This window comes from Rhinoderma darwinii, unplaced genomic scaffold, assembly GCF_050947455.1.
Source record: "Rhinoderma darwinii isolate aRhiDar2 unplaced genomic scaffold, aRhiDar2.hap1 Scaffold_507, whole genome shotgun sequence".
In the NCBI taxonomy this organism is placed as follows: domain Eukaryota; kingdom Metazoa; phylum Chordata; class Amphibia; order Anura; family Rhinodermatidae; genus Rhinoderma; species Rhinoderma darwinii.
Genome location: NW_027464054.1, coordinates 63,368 through 83,208, shown reverse-complemented (window position 1 = coordinate 83,208; position 19,841 = coordinate 63,368). Strand labels below are relative to the sequence as shown.

Below are 19,841 nucleotides of genomic sequence, written 5' to 3'. Positions count from 1 at the left end.
AATCAATCAATCAATCAATCAATCAATCAATCAGTGGCTGGCTCAGGTGCAGCTCTTTAACTTACCTAAAAGGGAGGGCGGAGAGAAGACAAGGAAGGTGAATGAGGTGTTCCAATGTGAAATGCCGGAAACACAGAAACACAGACGACACACAACAAGAGGTGGCAATCTATTCATTAATTGCATTTAATCAATGAGCTCATTATCACTCATGCATTGTCCAACAGGTGTTGAAATAATGGGATTAAAAGGGGAGATCCCTTCAGAAAGACAGAAACAATAGCAAAGACAAAAAACACTTTTGGAATCTGCTTTTAGTCAACACATAAGGAAAGGGTGCACCGGTCCTGGAAATACTGCAATACCAGGTCAATGCGTGGAGTGGACAGAGCAAGCTCTATTTCCATCTCCCTGTTCTAAAAATCCATTTAATATATGGTCCCCAGATAGGGGACTTATCAGATATTAAACTGATAAGAACAGATACTACACTTGATCTTAGCCAAAAGGCCGAGAAGCGATAACCCGAACGGGCCGCGCGTTGCCCGAGCCTGCCCGATACTGCTGTTCAGCCCTTGCAGCGATTCAGCCTACTTCTAGGCAATTCCATGGGGCCCTGCAGGCTCACACACTCACAGCTACACGGGAGGTGAATAAAGGCCGGAGAGGAAGCCAGACAGGATTTGCTTCTTTTGCTTGCACCACAATGCAGTGCTGAAAGAGGAGGAATCTACATAAAAACGCCTTCCTGGCAACGCCCAAATGCCCTGCTGCCATGCAGATAAACACTGGCAGCGGCAGCAAGTGCATGCCCACAGCCACCCCTTGTTCCTTCACACCTTGTATCAGCTGTAATCCAGTCCAGTCCAGTGCTGCCTGCTGAGCAGCACTGACCAACACTGCCTGGGCCCAGGCTTTTATCTCTGAGGCCCCATTATGATGTCAGAAAGCTGGCTCTGGAATCCTGAGGGCTCCACTATGACACGTGCAAAGTTCCGTCTGAACTTTATATAAGACGGTGAGGCTCAGTCAGTCACTCAGTGTTGCCTGAGAGGGCAACACTGCAACAGCCGGCCGCCAGGCTGTCTTTTTTTTGCACAGCTAGTTGCCTCCAGGAGGCCACAAGAGGGAGACAAGGGACTGCAAAATGGAAAATAGGCATCCACCAACTTTACAGACAACTTCTCCTTGCTCCTACAACCTCCATCCTTGCACAGTTTGTTATTCTTCTAGGTAACATAGTAACAAATCCAAATTGCTGCTCTCTTTGTAGGCAAGCAAGGCTTTGTTGCAACTGCAATTCTTACTTCTTCTTGAAATGTAGGGACGACAGTACATTCCATCACATCCATCTAGTGTACACAGGTAGGTCCATTGTGGCGGGCAGGCGAGCGGGCGGGCTGCTTTATTGGCTGTTTGCTGTTCCCCTACTCCACTCCACTATTTGACTGTTGTGCTGCATCAATCAATCAATCAATCAATCAATCAATCAATCAATCAATCAGTGGCTGGCTCAGGTGCAGCTCTTTAACTTACCTAAAAGGGAGGGCGGAGAGAAGACAAGGAAGGTGAATGAGGTGTTCCAATGTGAAATGCCGGAAACACAGAAACACAGACGACACACAACAAGAGGTGGCAATCTATTCATTAATTGCATTTAATCAATGAGCTCATTATCACTCATGCATTGTCCAACAGGTGTTGAAATAATGGGATTAAAAGGGGAGATCCCTTCAGAAAGACAGAAACAATAGCAAAGACAAAAAACACTTTTGGAATCTGCTTTTAGTCAACACATAAGGAAAGGGTGCACCGGTCCTGGAAATACTGCAATACCAGGTCAATGCGTGGAGTGGACAGAGCAAGCTCTATTTCCATCTCCCTGTTCTAAAAATCCATTTAATATATGGTCCCCAGATAGGGGACGTATCAGATATTAAACTGATAAGAACAGATACTACACTTGATCTTAGCCAAAAGGCCGAGAAGCGATAACCCGAACGGGCCGCGCGTTGCCCGAGCCTGCCCGATACTGCTGTTCAGCCCTTGCAGCGATTCAGCCTACTTCTAGGCAATTCCATGGGGCCCTGCAGGCTCACACACTCACAGCTACACGGGAGGTGAATAAAGGCCGGAGAGGAAGCCAGACAGGATTTGCTTCTTTTGCTTGCACCACAATGCAGTGCTGAAAGAGGAGGAATCTACATAAAAACGCCTTCCTGGCAACGCCCAAATGCCCTGCTGCCATGCAGATAAACACTGGCAGCGGCAGCAAGTGCATGCCCACAGCCACCCCTTGTTCCTTCACACCTTGTATCAGCTGTAATCCAGTCCAGTCCAGTGCTGCCTGCTGAGCAGCACTGACCAACACTGCCTGGGCCCAGGCTTTTATCTCTGAGGCCCCATTATGATGTCAGAAAGCTGGCTCTGGAATCCTGAGGGCTCCACTATGACACGTGCAAAGTTCCGTCTGAACTTTATATAAGACGGTGAGGCTCAGTCAGTCACTCAGTGTTGCCTGAGAGGGCAACACTGCAACAGCCGGCCGCCAGGCTGTCTTTTTTTTGCACAGCTAGTTGCCTCCAGGAGGCCACAAGAGGGAGACAAGGGACTGCAAAATGGAAAATAGGCATCCACCAACTTTACAGACAACTTCTCCTTGCTCCTACAACCTCCATCCTTGCACAGTTTGTTATTCTTCTAGGTAACATAGTAACAAATCCAAATTGCTGCTCTCTTTGTAGGCAAGCAAGGCTTTGTTGCAACTGCAATTCTTACTTCTTCTTGAAATGTAGGGACGACAGTACATTCCATCACATCCATCTAGTGTACACAGGTAGGTCCATTGTGGCGGGCAGGCGAGCGGGCGGGCTGCTTTATTGGCTGTTTGCTGTTCCCCTACTCCACTCCACTATTTGACTGTTGTGCTGCATCAATCAATCAATCAATCAATCAATCAATCAATCAATCAATCAATCAATCAATCAATCAGTGGCTGGCTCAGGTGCAGCTCTTTAACTTACCTAAAAGGGAGGGCGGAGAGAAGACAAGGAAGGTGAATGAGGTGTTCCAATGTGAAATGCCGGAAACACAGAAACACAGACGACACACAACAAGAGGTGGCAATCTATTCATTAATTGCATTTAATCAATGAGCTCATTATCACTCATGCATTGTCCAACAGGTGTTGAAATAATGGGATTAAAAGGGGAGATCCCTTCAGAAAGACAGAAACAATAGCAAAGACAAAAAACACTTTTGGAATCTGCTTTTAGTCAACACATAAGGAAAGGGTGCACCGGTCCTGGAAATACTGCAATACCAGGTCAATGCGTGGAGTGGACAGAGCAAGCTCTATTTCCATCTCCCTGTTCTAAAAATCCATTTAATATATGGTCCCCAGATAGGGGACGTATCAGATATTAAACTGATAAGAACAGATACTACACTTGATCTTAGCCAAAAGGCCGAGAAGCGATAACCCGAACGGGCCGCGCGTTGCCCGAGCCTGCCCGATACTGCTGTTCAGCCCTTGCAGCGATTCAGCCTACTTGTAGGCAATTCCATGGGGCCCTGCAGGCTCACACACTCACAGCTACACGGGAGGTGAATAAAGGCCGGAGAGGAAGCCAGACAGGATTTGCTTCTTTTGCTTGCACCACAATGCAGTGCTGAAAGAGGAGGAATCTACATAAAAACGCCTTCCTGGCAACGCCCAAATGCCCTGCTGCCATGCAGATAAACACTGGCAGCGGCAGCAAGTGCATGCCCACAGCCACCCCTTGTTCCTTCACACCTTGTATCAGCTGTAATCCAGTCCAGTCCAGTGCTGCCTGCTGAGCAGCACTGACCAACACTGCCTGGGCCCAGGCTTTTATCTCTGAGGCCCCATTATGATGTCAGAAAGCTGGCTCTGGAATCCTGAGGGCTCCACTATGACACGTGCAAAGTTCCGTCTGAACTTTATATAAGACGGTGAGGCTCAGTCAGTCACTCAGTGTTGCCTGAGAGGGCAACACTGCAACAGCCGGCCGCCAGGCTGTCTTTTTTTTGCACAGCTAGTTGCCTCCAGGAGGCCACAAGAGGGAGACAAGGGACTGCAAAATGGAAAATAGGCATCCACCAACTTTACAGACAACTTCTCCTTGCTCCTACAACCTCCATCCTTGCACAGTTTGTTATTCTTCTAGGTAACATAGTAACAAATCCAAATTGCTGCTCTCTTTGTAGGCAAGCAAGGCTTTGTTGCAACTGCAATTCTTACTTCTTCTTGAAATGTAGGGACGACAGTACATTCCATCACATCCATCTAGTGTACACAGGTAGGTCCATTGTGGCGGGCAGGCGAGCGGGCGGGCTGCTTTATTGGCTGTTTGCTGTTCCCCTACTCCACTCCACTATTTGACTGTTGTGCTGCATCAATCAATCAATCAATCAATCAATCAATCAATCAATCAATCAATCAGTGGCTGGCTCAGGTGCAGCTCTTTAACTTACCTAAAAGGGAGGGCGGAGAGAAGACAAGGAAGGTGAATGAGGTGTTCCAATGTGAAATGCCGGAAACACAGAAACACAGACGACACACAACAAGAGGTGGCAATCTATTCATTAATTGCATTTAATCAATGAGCTCATTATCACTCATGCATTGTCCAACAGGTGTTGAAATAATGGGATTAAAAGGGGAGATCCCTTCAGAAAGACAGAAACAATAGCAAAGACAAAAAACACTTTTGGAATCTGCTTTTAGTCAACACATAAGGAAAGGGTGCACCGGTCCTGGAAATACTGCAATACCAGGTCAATGCGTGGAGTGGACAGAGCAAGCTCTATTTCCATCTCCCTGTTCTAAAAATCCATTTAATATATGGTCCCCAGATAGGGGACGTATCAGATATTAAACTGATAAGAACAGATACTACACTTGATCTTAGCCAAAAGGCCGAGAAGCGATAACCCGAACGGGCCGCGCGTTGCCCGAGCCTGCCCGATACTGCTGTTCAGCCCTTGCAGCGATTCAGCCTACTTCTAGGCAATTCCATGGGGCCCTGCAGGCTCACACACTCACAGCTACACGGGAGGTGAATAAAGGCCGGAGAGGAAGCCAGACAGGATTTGCTTCTTTTGCTTGCACCACAATGCAGTGCTGAAAGAGGAGGAATCTACATAAAAACGCCTTCCTGGCAACGCCCAAATGCCCTGCTGCCATGCAGATAAACACTGGCAGCGGCAGCAAGTGCATGCCCACAGCCACCCCTTGTTCCTTCACACCTTGTATCAGCTGTAATCCAGTCCAGTCCAGTGCTGCCTGCTGAGCAGCACTGACCAACACTGCCTGGGCCCAGGCTTTTATCTCTGAGGCCCCATTATGATGTCAGAAAGCTGGCTCTGGAATCCTGAGGGCTCCACTATGACACGTGCAAAGTTCCGTCTGAACTTTATATAAGACGGTGAGGCTCAGTCAGTCACTCAGTGTTGCCTGAGAGGGCAACACTGCAACAGCCGGCCGCCAGGCTGTCTTTTTTTTGCACAGCTAGTTGCCTCCAGGAGGCCACAAGAGGGAGACAAGGGACTGCAAAATGGAAAATAGGCATCCACCAACTTTACAGACAACTTCTCCTTGCTCCTACAACCTCCATCCTTGCACAGTTTGTTATTCTTCTAGGTAACATAGTAACAAATCCAAATTGCTGCTCTCTTTGTAGGCAAGCAAGGCTTTGTTGCAACTGCAATTCTTACTTCTTCTTGAAATGTAGGGACGACAGTACATTCCATCACATCCATCTAGTGTACACAGGTAGGTCCATTGTGGCGGGCAGGCGAGCGGGCGGGCTGCTTTATTGGCTGTTTGCTGTTCCCCTACTCCACTCCACTATTTGACTGTTGTGCTGCATCAATCAATCAATCAATCAATCAATCAATCAATCAATCAATCAGTGGCTGGCTCAGGTGCAGCTCTTTAACTTACCTAAAAGGGAGGGCGGAGAGAAGACAAGGAAGGTGAATGAGGTGTTCCAATGTGAAATGCCGGAAACACAGAAACACAGACGACACACAACAAGAGGTGGCAATCTATTCATTAATTGCATTTAATCAATGAGCTCATTATCACTCATGCATTGTCCAACAGGTGTTGAAATAATGGGATTAAAAGGGGAGATCCCTTCAGAAAGACAGAAACAATAGCAAAGACAAAAAACACTTTTGGAATCTGCTTTTAGTCAACACATAAGGAAAGGGTGCACCGGTCCTGGAAATACTGCAATACCAGGTCAATGCGTGGAGTGGACAGAGCAAGCTCTATTTCCATCTCCCTGTTCTAAAAATCCATTTAATATATGGTCCCCAGATAGGGGACGTATCAGATATTAAACTGATAAGAACAGATACTACACTTGATCTTAGCCAAAAGGCCGAGAAGCGATAACCCGAACGGGCCGCGCGTTGCCCGAGCCTGCCCGATACTGCTGTTCAGCCCTTGCAGCGATTCAGCCTACTTCTAGGCAATTCCATGGGGCCCTGCAGGCTCACACACTCACAGCTACACGGGAGGTGAATAAAGGCCGGAGAGGAAGCCAGACAGGATTTGCTTCTTTTGCTTGCACCACAATGCAGTGCTGAAAGAGGAGGAATCTACATAAAAACGCCTTCCTGGCAACGCCCAAATGCCCTGCTGCCATGCAGATAAACACTGGCAGCGGCAGCAAGTGCATGCCCACAGCCACCCCTTGTTCCTTCACACCTTGTATCAGCTGTAATCCAGTCCAGTCCAGTGCTGCCTGCTGAGCAGCACTGACCAACACTGCCTGGGCCCAGGCTTTTATCTCTGAGGCCCCATTATGATGTCAGAAAGCTGGCTCTGGAATCCTGAGGGCTCCACTATGACACGTGCAAAGTTCCGTCTGAACTTTATATAAGACGGTGAGGCTCAGTCAGTCACTCAGTGTTGCCTGAGAGGGCAACACTGCAACAGCCGGCCGCCAGGCTGTCTTTTTTTTGCACAGCTAGTTGCCTCCAGGAGGCCACAAGAGGGAGACAAGGGACTGCAAAATGGAAAATAGGCATCCACCAACTTTACAGACAACTTCTCCTTGCTCCTACAACCTCCATCCTTGCACAGTTTGTTATTCTTCTAGGTAACATAGTAACAAATCCAAATTGCTGCTCTCTTTGTAGGCAAGCAAGGCTTTGTTGCAACTGCAATTCTTACTTCTTCTTGAAATGTAGGGACGACAGTACATTCCATCACATCCATCTAGTGTACACAGGTAGGTCCATTGTGGCGGGCAGGCGAGCGGGCGGGCTGCTTTATTGGCTGTTTGCTGTTCCCCTACTCCACTCCACTATTTGACTGTTGTGCTGCATCAATCAATCAATCAATCAATCAATCAATCAATCAATCAATCAGTGGCTGGCTCAGGTGCAGCTCTTTAACTTACCTAAAAGGGAGGGCGGAGAGAAGACAAGGAAGGTGAATGAGGTGTTCCAATGTGAAATGCCGGAAACACAGAAACACAGACGACACACAACAAGAGGTGGCAATCTATTCATTAATTGCATTTAATCAATGAGCTCATTATCACTCATGCATTGTCCAACAGGTGTTGAAATAATGGGATTAAAAGGGGAGATCCCTTCAGAAAGACAGAAACAATAGCAAAGACAAAAAACACTTTTGGAATCTGCTTTTAGTCAACACATAAGGAAAGGGTGCACCGGTCCTGGAAATACTGCAATACCAGGTCAATGCGTGGAGTGGACAGAGCAAGCTCTATTTCCATCTCCCTGTTCTAAAAATCCATTTAATATATGGTCCCCAGATAGGGGACGTATCAGATATTAAACTGATAAGAACAGATACTACACTTGATCTTAGCCAAAAGGCCGAGAAGCGATAACCCGAACGGGCCGCGCGTTGCCCGAGCCTGCCCGATACTGCTGTTCAGCCCTTGCAGCGATTCAGCCTACTTCTAGGCAATTCCATGGGGCCCTGCAGGCTCACACACTCACAGCTACACGGGAGGTGAATAAAGGCCGGAGAGGAAGCCAGACAGGATTTGCTTCTTTTGCTTGCACCACAATGCAGTGCTGAAAGAGGAGGAATCTACATAAAAACGCCTTCCTGGCAACGCCCAAATGCCCTGCTGCCATGCAGATAAACACTGGCAGCGGCAGCAAGTGCATGCCCACAGCCACCCCTTGTTCCTTCACACCTTGTATCAGCTGTAATCCAGTCCAGTCCAGTGCTGCCTGCTGAGCAGCACTGACCAACACTGCCTGGGCCCAGGCTTTTATCTCTGAGGCCCCATTATGATGTCAGAAAGCTGGCTCTGGAATCCTGAGGGCTCCACTATGACACGTGCAAAGTTCCGTCTGAACTTTATATAAGACGGTGAGGCTCAGTCAGTCACTCAGTGTTGCCTGAGAGGGCAACACTGCAACAGCCGGCCGCCAGGCTGTCTTTTTTTTGCACAGCTAGTTGCCTCCAGGAGGCCACAAGAGGGAGACAAGGGACTGCAAAATGGAAAATAGGCATCCACCAACTTTACAGACAACTTCTCCTTGCTCCTACAACCTCCATCCTTGCACAGTTTGTTATTCTTCTAGGTAACATAGTAACAAATCCAAATTGCTGCTCTCTTTGTAGGCAAGCAAGGCTTTGTTGCAACTGCAATTCTTACTTCTTCTTGAAATGTAGGGACGACAGTACATTCCATCACATCCATCTAGTGTACACAGGTAGGTCCATTGTGGCGGGCAGGCGAGCGGGCGGGCTGCTTTATTGGCTGTTTGCTGTTCCCCTACTCCACTCCACTGTTTGACTGTTATGCTGCATCAATCAATCAATCAATCAATCAATCAATCAATCAATCAATCAGTGGCTGGCTCAGGTGCAGCTCTTTAACTTACCTAAAAGGGAGGGCGGAGAGAAGACAAGGAAGGTGAATGAGGTGTTCCAATGTGAAATGCCGGAAACACAGAAACACAGACGACACACAACAAGAGGTGGCAATCTATTCATTAATTGCATTTAATCAATGAGCTCATTATCACTCATGCATTGTCCAACGGGTGTTGAAATAATGGGATTAAAAGGGGAGATCCCTTCAGAAAGACAGAAACAATAGCAAAGACAAAAAACACTTTTGGAATCTGCTTTTAGTCAACACATAAGGAAAGGGTGCACCGGTCCTGGAAATACTGCAATACCAGGTCAATGCGTGGAGTGGACAGAGCAAGCTCTATTTCCATCTCCCTGTTCTAAAAATCCATTTAATATATGGTCCCCAGATAGGGGACGTATCAGATATTAAACTGATAAGAACAGATACTACACTTGATCTTAGCCAAAAGGCCGAGAAGCGATAACCCGAACGGGCCGCGCGTTGCCCGAGCCTGCCCGATACTGCTGTTCAGCCCTTGCAGCGATTCAGCCTACTTCTAGGTAATTCCATGGGGCCCTGCAGGCTCACACACTCACAGCTACACGGGAGGTGAATAAAGGCCGGAGAGGAAGCCAGACAGGATTTGCTTCTTTTGCTTGCACCACAATGCAGTGCTGAAAGAGGAGGAATCTACATAAAAACGCCTTCCTGGCAACGCCCAAATGCCCTGCTGCCATGCAGATAAACACTGGCAGCGGCAGCAAGTGCATGCCCACAGCCACCCCTTGTTCCTTCACACCTTGTATCAGCTGTAATCCAGTCCAGTCCAGTGCTGCCTGCTGAGCAGCACTGACCAACACTGCCTGGGCCCAGGCTTTTATCTCTGAGGCCCCATTATGATGTCAGAAAGCTGGCTCTGGAATCCTGAGGGCTCCACTATGACACGTGCAAAGTTCCGTCTGAACTTTATATAAGACGGTGAGGCTCAGTCAGTCACTCAGTGTTGCCTGAGAGGGCAACACTGCAACAGCCGGCCGCCAGGCTGTCTTTTTTTTGCACAGCTAGTTGCCTCCAGGAGGCCACAAGAGGGAGACAAGGGACTGCAAAATGGAAAATAGGCATCCACCAACTTTACAGACAACTTCTCCTTGCTCCTACAACCTCCATCCTTGCACAGTTTGTTATTCTTCTAGGTAACATAGTAACAAATCCAAATTGCTGCTCTCTTTGTAGGCAAGCAAGGCTTTGTTGCAACTGCAATTCTTACTTCTTCTTGAAATGTAGGGACGACAGTACATTCCATCACATCCATCTAGTGTACACAGGTAGGTCCATTGTGGCGGGCAGGCGAGCGGGCGGGCTGCTTTATTGGCTGTTTGCTGTTCCCCTACTCCACTCCACTATTTGACTGTTGTGCTGCATCAATCAATCAATCAATCAATCAATCAATCAATCAATCAATCAATCAATCAATCAGTGGCTGGCTCAGGTGCAGCTCTTTAACTTACCTAAAAGGGAGGGCGGAGAGAAGACAAGGAAGGTGAATGAGGTGTTCCAATGTGAAATGCCGGAAACACAGAAACACAGACGACACACAACAAGAGGTGGCAATCTATTCATTAATTGCATTTAATCAATGAGCTCATTATCACTCATGCATTGTCCAACAGGTGTTGAAATAATGGGATTAAAAGGGGAGATCCCTTCAGAAAGACAGAAACAATAGCAAAGACAAAAAACACTTTTGGAATCTGCTTTTAGTCAACACATAAGGAAAGGGTGCACCGGTCCTGGAAATACTGCAATACCAGGTCAATGCGTGGAGTGGACAGAGCAAGCTCTATTTCCATCTCCCTGTTCTAAAAATCCATTTAATATATGGTCCCCAGATAGGGGACGTATCAGATATTAAACTGATAAGAACAGATACTACACTTGATCTTAGCCAAAAGGCCGAGAAGCGATAACCCGAACGGGCCGCGCGTTGCCCGAGCCTGCCCGATACTGCTGTTCAGCCCTTGCAGCGATTCAGCCTACTTCTAGGCAATTCCATGGGGCCCTGCAGGCTCACACACTCACAGCTACACGGGAGGTGAATAAAGGCCGGAGAGGAAGCCAGACAGGATTTGCTTCTTTTGCTTGCACCACAATGCAGTGCTGAAAGAGGAGGAATCTACATAAAAACGCCTTCCTGGCAACGCCCAAATGCCCTGCTGCCATGCAGATAAACACTGGCAGCGGCAGCAAGTGCATGCCCACAGCCACCCCTTGTTCCTTCACACCTTGTATCAGCTGTAATCCAGTCCAGTCTAGTGCTGCCTGCTGAGCAGCACTGACCAACACTGCCTGGGCCCAGGCTTTTATCTCTGAGGCCCCATTATGATGTCAGAAAGCTGGCTCTGGAATCCTGAGGGCTCCACTATGACACGTGCAAAGTTCCGTCTGAACTTTATATAAGACGGTGAGGCTCAGTCAGTCACTCAGTGTTGCCTGAGAGGGCAACACTGCAACAGCCGGCCGCCAGGCTGTCTTTTTTTTGCACAGCTAGTTGCCTCCAGGAGGCCACAAGAGGGAGACAAGGGACTGCAAAATGGAAAATAGGCATCCACCAACTTTACAGACAACTTCTCCTTGCTCCTACAACCTCCATCCTTGCACAGTTTGTTATTCTTCTAGGTAACATAGTAACAAATCCAAATTGCTGCTCTCTTTGTAGGCAAGCAAGGCTTTGTTGCAACTGCAATTCTTACTTCTTCTTGAAATGTAGGGACGACAGTACATTCCATCACATCCATCTAGTGTACACAGGTAGGTCCATTGTGGCGGGCAGGCGAGCGGGCGGGCTGCTTTATTGGCTGTTTGCTGTTCCCCTACTCCACTCCACTATTTGACTGTTGTGCTGCATCAATCAATCAATCAATCAATCAATCAATCAATCAATCAATCAATCAATCAATCAATCAATCAATCAGTGGCTGGCTCAGGTGCAGCTCTTTAACTTACCTAAAAGGGAGGGCGGAGAGAAGACAAGGAAGGTGAATGAGGTGTTCCAATGTGAAATGCCGGAAACACAGAAACACAGACGACACACAACAAGAGGTGGCAATCTATTCATTAATTGCATTTAATCAATGAGCTCATTATCACTCATGCATTGTCCAACAGGTGTTGAAATAATGGGATTAAAAGGGGAGATCCCTTCAGAAAGACAGAAACAATAGCAAAGACAAAAAACACTTTTGGAATCTGCTTTTAGTCAACACATAAGGAAAGGGTGCACCGGTCCTGGAAATACTGCAATACCAGGTCAATGCGTGGAGTGGACAGAGCAAGCTCTATTTCCATCTCCCTGTTCTAAAAATCCATTTAATATATGGTCCCCAGATAGGGGACGTATCAGATATTAAACTGATAAGAACAGATACTACACTTGATCTTAGCCAAAAGGCCGAGAAGCGATAACCCGAACGGGCCGCGCGTTGCCCGAGCCTGCCCGATACTGCTGTTCAGCCCTTGCAGCGATTCAGCCTACTTCTAGGCAATTCCATGGGGCCCTGCAGGCTCACACACTCACAGCTACACGGGAGGTGAATAAAGGCCGGAGAGGAAGCCAGACAGGATTTGCTTCTTTTGCTTGCACCACAATGCAGTGCTGAAAGAGGAGGAATCTACATAAAAACGCCTTCCTGGCAACGCCCAAATGCCCTGCTGCCATGCAGATAAACACTGGCAGCGGCAGCAAGTGCATGCCCACAGCCACCCCTTGTTCCTTCACACCTTGTATCAGCTGTAATCCAGTCCAGTCCAGTGCTGCCTGCTGAGCAGCACTGACCAACACTGCCTGGGCCCAGGCTTTTATCTCTGAGGCCCCATTATGATGTCAGAAAGCTGGCTCTGGAATCCTGAGGGCTCCACTATGACACGTGCAAAGTTCCGTCTGAACTTTATATAAGACGGTGAGGCTCAGTCAGTCACTCAGTGTTGCCTGAGAGGGCAACACTGCAACAGCCGGCCGCCAGGCTGTCTTTTTTTTGCACAGCTAGTTGCCTCCAGGAGGCCACAAGAGGGAGACAAGGGACTGCAAAATGGAAAATAGGCATCCACCAACTTTACAGACAACTTCTCCTTGCTCCTACAACCTCCATCCTTGCACAGTTTGTTATTCTTCTAGGTAACATAGTAACAAATCCAAATTGCTGCTCTCTTTGTAGGCAAGCAAGGCTTTGTTGCAACTGCAATTCTTACTTCTTCTTGAAATGTAGGGACGACAGTACATTCCATCACATCCATCTAGTGTACACAGGTAGGTCCATTGTGGCGGGCAGGCGAGCGGGCGGGCTGCTTTATTGGCTGTTTGCTGTTCCCCTACTCCACTCCACTATTTGACTGTTGTGCTGCATCAATCAATCAATCAATCAATCAATCAATCAATCAATCAATCAATCAATCAGTGGCTGGCTCAGGTGCAGCTCTTTAACTTACCTAAAAGGGAGGGCGGAGAGAAGACAAGGAAGGTGAATGAGGTGTTCCAATGTGAAATGCCGGAAACACAGAAACACAGACGACACACAACAAGAGGTGGCAATCTATTCATTAATTGCATTTAATCAATGAGCTCATTATCACTCATGCATTGTCCAACAGGTGTTGAAATAATGGGATTAAAAGGGGAGATCCCTTCAGAAAGACAGAAACAATAGCAAAGACAAAAAACACTTTTGGAATCTGCTTTTAGTCAACACATAAGGAAAGGGTGCACCGGTCCTGGAAATACTGCAATACCAGGTCAATGCGTGGAGTGGACAGAGCAAGCTCTATTTCCATCTCCCTGTTCTAAAAATCCATTTAATATATGGTCCCCAGATAGGGGACGTATCAGATATTAAACTGATAAGAACAGATACTACACTTGATCTTAGCCAAAAGGCCGAGAAGCGATAACCCGAACGGGCCGCGCGTTGCCCGAGCCTGCCCGATACTGCTGTTCAGCCCTTGCAGCGATTCAGCCTACTTCTAGGCAATTCCATGGGGCCCTGCAGGCTCACACACTCACAGCTACACGGGAGGTGAATAAAGGCCGGAGAGGAAGCCAGACAGGATTTGCTTCTTTTGCTTGCACCACAATGCAGTGCTGAAAGAGGAGGAATCTACATAAAAACGCCTTCCTGGCAACGCCCAAATGCCCTGCTGCCATGCAGATAAACACTGGCAGCGGCAGCAAGTGCATGCCCACAGCCACCCCTTGTTCCTTCACACCTTGTATCAGCTGTAATCCAGTCCAGTCCAGTGCTGCCTGCTGAGCAGCACTGACCAACACTGCCTGGGCCCAGGCTTTTATCTCTGAGGCCCCATTATGATGTCAGAAAGCTGGCTCTGGAATCCTGAGGGCTCCACTATGACACGTGCAAAGTTCCGTCTGAACTTTATATAAGACGGTGAGGCTCAGTCAGTCACTCAGTGTTGCCTGAGAGGGCAACACTGCAACAGCCGGCCGCCAGGCTGTCTTTTTTTTGCACAGCTAGTTGCCTCCAGGAGGCCACAAGAGGGAGACAAGGGACTGCAAAATGGAAAATAGGCATCCACCAACTTTACAGACAACTTCTCCTTGCTCCTACAACCTCCATCCTTGCACAGTTTGTTATTCTTCTAGGTAACATAGTAACAAATCCAAATTGCTGCTCTCTTTGTAGGCAAGCAAGGCTTTGTTGCAACTGCAATTCTTACTTCTTCTTGAAATGTAGGGACGACAGTACATTCCATCACATCCATCTAGTGTACACAGGTAGGTCCATTGTGGCGGGCAGGCGAGCGGGCGGGCTGCTTTATTGGCTGTTTGCTGTTCCCCTACTCCACTCCACTATTTGACTGTTGTGCTGCATCAATCAATCAATCAATCAATCAATCAATCAATCAATCAATCAATCAATCAATCAATCAATCAATCAGTGGCTGGCTCAGGTGCAGCTCTTTAACTTACCTAAAAGGGAGGGCGGAGAGAAGACAAGGAAGGTGAATGAGGTGTTCCAATGTGAAATGCCGGAAACACAGAAACACAGACGACACACAACAAGAGGTGGCAATCTATTCATTAATTGCATTTAATCAATGAGCTCATTATCACTCATGCATTGTCCAACAGGTGTTGAAATAATGGGATTAAAAGGGGAGATCCCTTCAGAAAGACAGAAACAATAGCAAAGACAAAAAACACTTTTGGAATCTGCTTTTAGTCAACACATAAGGAAAGGGTGCACCGGTCCTGGAAATACTGCAATACCAGGTCAATGCGTGGAGTGGACAGAGCAAGCTCTATTTCCATCTCCCTGTTCTAAAAATCCATTTAATATATGGTCCCCAGATAGGGGACGTATCAGATATTAAACTGATAAGAACAGATACTACACTTGATCTTAGCCAAAAGGCCGAGAAGCGATAACCCGAACGGGCCGCGCGTTGCCCGAGCCTGCCCGATACTGCTGTTCAGCCCTTGCAGCGATTCAGCCTACTTCTAGGCAATTCCATGGGGCCCTGCAGGCTCACACACTCACAGCTACACGGGAGGTGAATAAAGGCCGGAGAGGAAGCCAGACAGGATTTGCTTCTTTTGCTTGCACCACAATGCAGTGCTGAAAGAGGAGGAATCTACATAAAAACGCCTTCCTGGCAACGCCCAAATGCCCTGCTGCCATGCAGATAAACACTGGCAGCGGCAGCAAGTGCATGCCCACAGCCACCCCTTGTTCCTTCACACCTTGTATCAGCTGTAATCCAGTCCAGTCCAGTGCTGCCTGCTGAGCAGCACTGACCAACACTGCCTGGGCCCAGGCTTTTATCTCTGAGGCCCCATTATGATGTCAGAAAGCTGGCTCTGGAATCCTGAGGGCTCCACTATGACACGTGCAAAGTTCCGTCTGAACTTTATATAAGACGGTGAGGCTCAGTCAGTCACTCAGTGTTGCCTGAGAGGGCAACACTGCAACAGCCGGCCGCCAGGCTGTCTTTTTTTTGCACAGCTAGTTGCCTCCAGGAGGCCACAAGAGGGAGACAAGGGACTGCAAAATGGAAAATAGGCATCCACCAACTTTACAGACAACTTCTCCTTGCTCCTACAACCTCCATCCTTGCACAGTTTGTTATTCTTCTAGGTAACATAGTAACAAATCCAAATTGCTGCTCTCTTTGTAGGCAAGCAAGGCTTTGTTGCAACTGCAATTCTTACTTCTTCTTGAAATGTAGGGACGACAGTACATTCCATCACATCCATCTAGTGTACACAGGTAGGTCCATTGTGGCGGGCAGGCGAGCGGGCGGGCTGCTTTATTGGCTGTTTGCTGTTCCCCTACTCCACTCCACTATTTGACTGTTGTGCTGCATCAATCAATCAATCAATCAATCAATCAATCAATCAATCAATCAGTGGCTGGCTCAGGTGCAGCTCTTTAACTTACCTAAAAGGGAGGGCGGAGAGAAGACAAGGAAGGTGAATGAGGTGTTCCAATGTGAAATGCCGGAAACACAGAAACACAGACGACACACAACAAGAGGTGGCAATCTATTCATTAATTGCATTTAATCAATGAGCTCATTATCACTCATGCATTGTCCAACAGGTGTTGAAATAATGGGATTAAAAGGGGAGATCCCTTCAGAAAGACAGAAACAATAGCAAAGACAAAAAACACTTTTGGAATCTGCTTTTAGTCAACACATAAGGAAAGGGTGCACCGGTCCTGGAAATACTGCAATACCAGGTCAATGCGTGGAGTGGACAGAGCAAGCTCTATTTCCATCTCCCTGTTCTAAAAATCCATTTAATATATGGTCCCCAGATAGGGGACGTATCAGATATTAAACTGATAAGAACAGATACTACACTTGATCTTAGCCAAAAGGCCGAGAAGCGATAACCCGAACGGGCCGCGCGTTGCCCGAGCCTGCCCGATACTGCTGTTCAGCCCTTGCAGCGATTCAGCCTACTTCTAGGCAATTCCATGGGGCCCTGCAGGCTCACACACTCACAGCTACACGGGAGGTGAATAAAGGCCGGAGAGGAAGCCAGACAGGATTTGCTTCTTTTGCTTGCACCACAATGCAGTGCTGAAAGAGGAGGAATCTACATAAAAACGCCTTCCTGGCAACGCCCAAATGCCCTGCTGCCATGCAGATAAACACTGGCAGCGGCAGCAAGTGCATGCCCACAGCCACCCCTTGTTCCTTCACACCTTGTATCAGCTGTAATCCAGTCCAGTCCAGTGCTGCCTGCTGAGCAGCACTGACCAACACTGCCTGGGCCCAGGCTTTTATCTCTGAGGCCCCATTATGATGTCAGAAAGCTGGCTCTGGAATCCTGAGGGCTCCACTATGACACGTGCAAAGTTCCGTCTGAACTTTATATAAGACGGTGAGGCTCAGTCAGTCACTCAGTGTTGCCTGAGAGGGCAACACTGCAACAGCCGGCCGCCAGGCTGTCTTTTTTTTGCACAGCTAGTTGCCTCCAGGAGGCCACAAGAGGGAGACAAGGGACTGCAAAATGGAAAATAGGCATCCACCAACTTTACAGACAACTTCTCCTTGCTCCTACAACCTCCATCCTTGCACAGTTTGTTATTCTTCTAGGTAACATAGTAGCAAATCCAAATTGCTGCTCTCTTTGTAGGCAAGCAAGGCTTTGTTGCAACTGCAATTCTTACTTCTTCTTGAAATGTAGGGACGACAGTACATTCCATCACATCCATCTAGTGTACACAGGTAGGTCCATTGTGGCGGGCAGGCGAGCGGGCGGGCTGCTTTATTGGCTGTTTGCTGTTCCCCTACTCCACTCCACTATTTGACTGTTGTGCTGCATCAATCAATCAATCAATCAATCAATCAATCAATCAATCAATCAATCAATCAATCAGTGGCTGGCTCAGGTGCAGCTCTTTAACTTACCTAAAAGGGAGGGCGGAGAGAAGACAAGGAAGGTGAATGAGGTGTTCCAATGTGAAATGCCGGAAACACAGAAACACAGACGACACACAACAAGAGGTGGCAATCTATTCATTAATTGCATTTAATCAATGAGCTCATTATCACTCATGCATTGTCCAACAGGTGTTGAAATAATGGGATTAAAAGGGGAGATCCCTTCAGAAAGACAGAAACAATAGCAAAGACAAAAAACACTTTTGGAATCTGCTTTTAGTCAACACATAAGGAAAGGGTGCACCGGTCCTGGAAATACTGCAATACCAGGTCAATGCGTGGAGTGGACAGAGCAAGCTCTATTTCCATCTCCCTGTTCTAAAAATCCATTTAATATATGGTCCCCAGATAGGGGACGTATCAGATATTAAACTGATAAGAACAGATACTACACTTGATCTTAGCCAAAAGGCCGAGAAGCGATAACCCGAACGGGCCGCGCGTTGCCCGAGCCTGCCCGATACTGCTGTTCAGCCCTTGCAGTGATTCAGCCTACTTCTAGGCAATTCCATGGGGCCCTGCAGGCTCACACACTCACAGCTACACGGGAGGTGAATAAAGGCCGGAGAGGAAGCCAGACAGGATTTGCTTCTTTTGCTTGCACCACAATGCAGTGCTGAAAGAGGAGGAATCTACATAAAAACGCCTTCCTGGCAACGCCCAAATGCCCTGCTGCCATGCAGATAAACACTGGCAGCGGCAGCAAGTGCATGCCCACAGCCACCCCTTGTTCCTTCACACCTTGTATCAGCTGTAATCCAGTCCAGTCCAGTGCTGCCTGCTGAGCAGCACTGACCAACACTGCCTGGGCCCAGGCTTTTATCTCTGAGGCCCCATTATGATGTCAGAAAGCTGGCTCTGGAATCCTGAGGGCTCCACTATGACACGTGCAAAGTTCCGTCTGAACTTTATATAAGACGGTGAGGCTCAGTCAGTCACTCAGTGTTGCCTGAGAGGGCAACACTGCAACAGCCGGCCGCCAGGCTGTCTTTTTTTTGCACAGCTAGTTGCCTCCAGGAGGCCACAAGAGGGAGACAAGGGACTGCAAAATGGAAAATAGGCATCCACCAACTTTACAGACAACTTCTCCTTGCTCCTACAACCTCCATCCTTGCACAGTTTGTTATTCTTCTAGGTAACATAGTAACAAATCCAAATTGCTGCTCTCTTTGTAGGCAAGCAAGGCTTTGTTGCAACTGCAATTCTTACTTCTTCTTGAAATGTAGGGACGACAGTACATTCCATCACATCCATCTAGTGTACACAGGTAGGTCCATTGTGGCGGGCAGGCGAGCGGGCGGGCTGCTTTATTGGCTGTTTGCTGTTCCCCTACTCCACTCCACTATTTGACTGTTGTGCTGCATCAATCAATCAATCAATCAATCAATCAATCAATCAATCAGTGGCTGGCTCAGGTGCAGCTCTTTAACTTACCTAAAAGGGAGGGCGGAGAGAAGACAAGGAAGGTGAATGAGGTGTTCCAATGTGAAATGCCGGAAACACAGAAACACAGACGACACACAACAAGAGGTGGCAATCTATTCATTAATTGCATTTAATCAATGAGCTCATTATCACTCATGCATTGTCCAACAGGTGTTGAAATAATGGGATTAAAAGGGGAGATCCCTTCAGAAAGACAGAAACAATAGCAAAGACAAAAAACACTTTTGGAATCTGCTTTTAGTCAACACATAAGGAAAGGGTGCACCGGTCCTGGAAATACTGCAATACCAGGTCAATGCGTGGAGTGGACAGAGCAAGCTCTATTTCCATCTCCCTGTTCTAAAAATCCATTTAATATATGGTCCCCAGATAGGGGACGTATCAGATATTAAACTGATAAGAACAGATACTACACTTGATCTTAGCCAAAAGGCCGAGAAGCGATAACCCGAACGGGCCGCGCGTTGCCCGAGCCTGCCCGATACTGCTGTTCAGCCCTTGCAGCGATTCAGCCTACTTCTAGGCAATTCCATGGAGCCCTGCAG

At 47.7% G+C, this 19,841-nt stretch overlaps 14 non-coding genes across 14 annotated transcripts; all 14 read right to left on the bottom strand.

Annotated features, from left to right (window-relative positions):
* Window positions 1–331: 331 nt before the first annotated feature.
* LOC142720824 (U2 spliceosomal RNA) lies at window positions 332–522 on the bottom strand. The gene has a single exon (XR_012873590.1). It is a non-coding gene; the product is annotated as a U2 spliceosomal RNA (small nuclear RNA).
* Window positions 523–1,802: 1,280 nt separating this feature from the next.
* On the bottom strand, window positions 1,803–1,993 carry LOC142720876 (U2 spliceosomal RNA). Its single transcript, XR_012873640.1, has one exon. It is a non-coding gene; the product is annotated as a U2 spliceosomal RNA (small nuclear RNA).
* Window positions 1,994–3,289: 1,296 nt separating this feature from the next.
* Window positions 3,290–3,480, bottom strand: LOC142720872 (U2 spliceosomal RNA). The gene has a single exon (XR_012873638.1). It is a non-coding gene; the product is annotated as a U2 spliceosomal RNA (small nuclear RNA).
* Window positions 3,481–4,764: 1,284 nt separating this feature from the next.
* On the bottom strand, window positions 4,765–4,955 carry LOC142720871 (U2 spliceosomal RNA). Its single transcript, XR_012873637.1, has one exon. It is a non-coding gene; the product is annotated as a U2 spliceosomal RNA (small nuclear RNA).
* A 1,280-nt stretch (window positions 4,956–6,235) lies between these two features.
* LOC142720870 (U2 spliceosomal RNA) lies at window positions 6,236–6,426 on the bottom strand. Its single transcript, XR_012873636.1, has one exon. It is a non-coding gene; the product is annotated as a U2 spliceosomal RNA (small nuclear RNA).
* A 1,280-nt stretch (window positions 6,427–7,706) lies between these two features.
* Window positions 7,707–7,897, bottom strand: LOC142720869 (U2 spliceosomal RNA). The gene has a single exon (XR_012873635.1). It is a non-coding gene; the product is annotated as a U2 spliceosomal RNA (small nuclear RNA).
* Window positions 7,898–9,177: 1,280 nt separating this feature from the next.
* LOC142720868 (U2 spliceosomal RNA) lies at window positions 9,178–9,368 on the bottom strand. The gene has a single exon (XR_012873634.1). It is a non-coding gene; the product is annotated as a U2 spliceosomal RNA (small nuclear RNA).
* A 1,292-nt stretch (window positions 9,369–10,660) lies between these two features.
* Window positions 10,661–10,851, bottom strand: LOC142720867 (U2 spliceosomal RNA). Its single transcript, XR_012873633.1, has one exon. It is a non-coding gene; the product is annotated as a U2 spliceosomal RNA (small nuclear RNA).
* Window positions 10,852–12,155: 1,304 nt separating this feature from the next.
* Window positions 12,156–12,346, bottom strand: LOC142720866 (U2 spliceosomal RNA). Its single transcript, XR_012873631.1, has one exon. It is a non-coding gene; the product is annotated as a U2 spliceosomal RNA (small nuclear RNA).
* A 1,288-nt stretch (window positions 12,347–13,634) lies between these two features.
* LOC142720865 (U2 spliceosomal RNA) lies at window positions 13,635–13,825 on the bottom strand. Its single transcript, XR_012873630.1, has one exon. It is a non-coding gene; the product is annotated as a U2 spliceosomal RNA (small nuclear RNA).
* A 1,304-nt stretch (window positions 13,826–15,129) lies between these two features.
* LOC142720864 (U2 spliceosomal RNA) lies at window positions 15,130–15,320 on the bottom strand. The gene has a single exon (XR_012873629.1). It is a non-coding gene; the product is annotated as a U2 spliceosomal RNA (small nuclear RNA).
* A 1,280-nt stretch (window positions 15,321–16,600) lies between these two features.
* LOC142720863 (U2 spliceosomal RNA) lies at window positions 16,601–16,791 on the bottom strand. Its single transcript, XR_012873628.1, has one exon. It is a non-coding gene; the product is annotated as a U2 spliceosomal RNA (small nuclear RNA).
* Window positions 16,792–18,083: 1,292 nt separating this feature from the next.
* Window positions 18,084–18,274, bottom strand: LOC142720860 (U2 spliceosomal RNA). The gene has a single exon (XR_012873626.1). It is a non-coding gene; the product is annotated as a U2 spliceosomal RNA (small nuclear RNA).
* A 1,276-nt stretch (window positions 18,275–19,550) lies between these two features.
* Window positions 19,551–19,741, bottom strand: LOC142720859 (U2 spliceosomal RNA). The gene has a single exon (XR_012873625.1). It is a non-coding gene; the product is annotated as a U2 spliceosomal RNA (small nuclear RNA).
* Window positions 19,742–19,841: the final 100 nt, after the last annotated feature.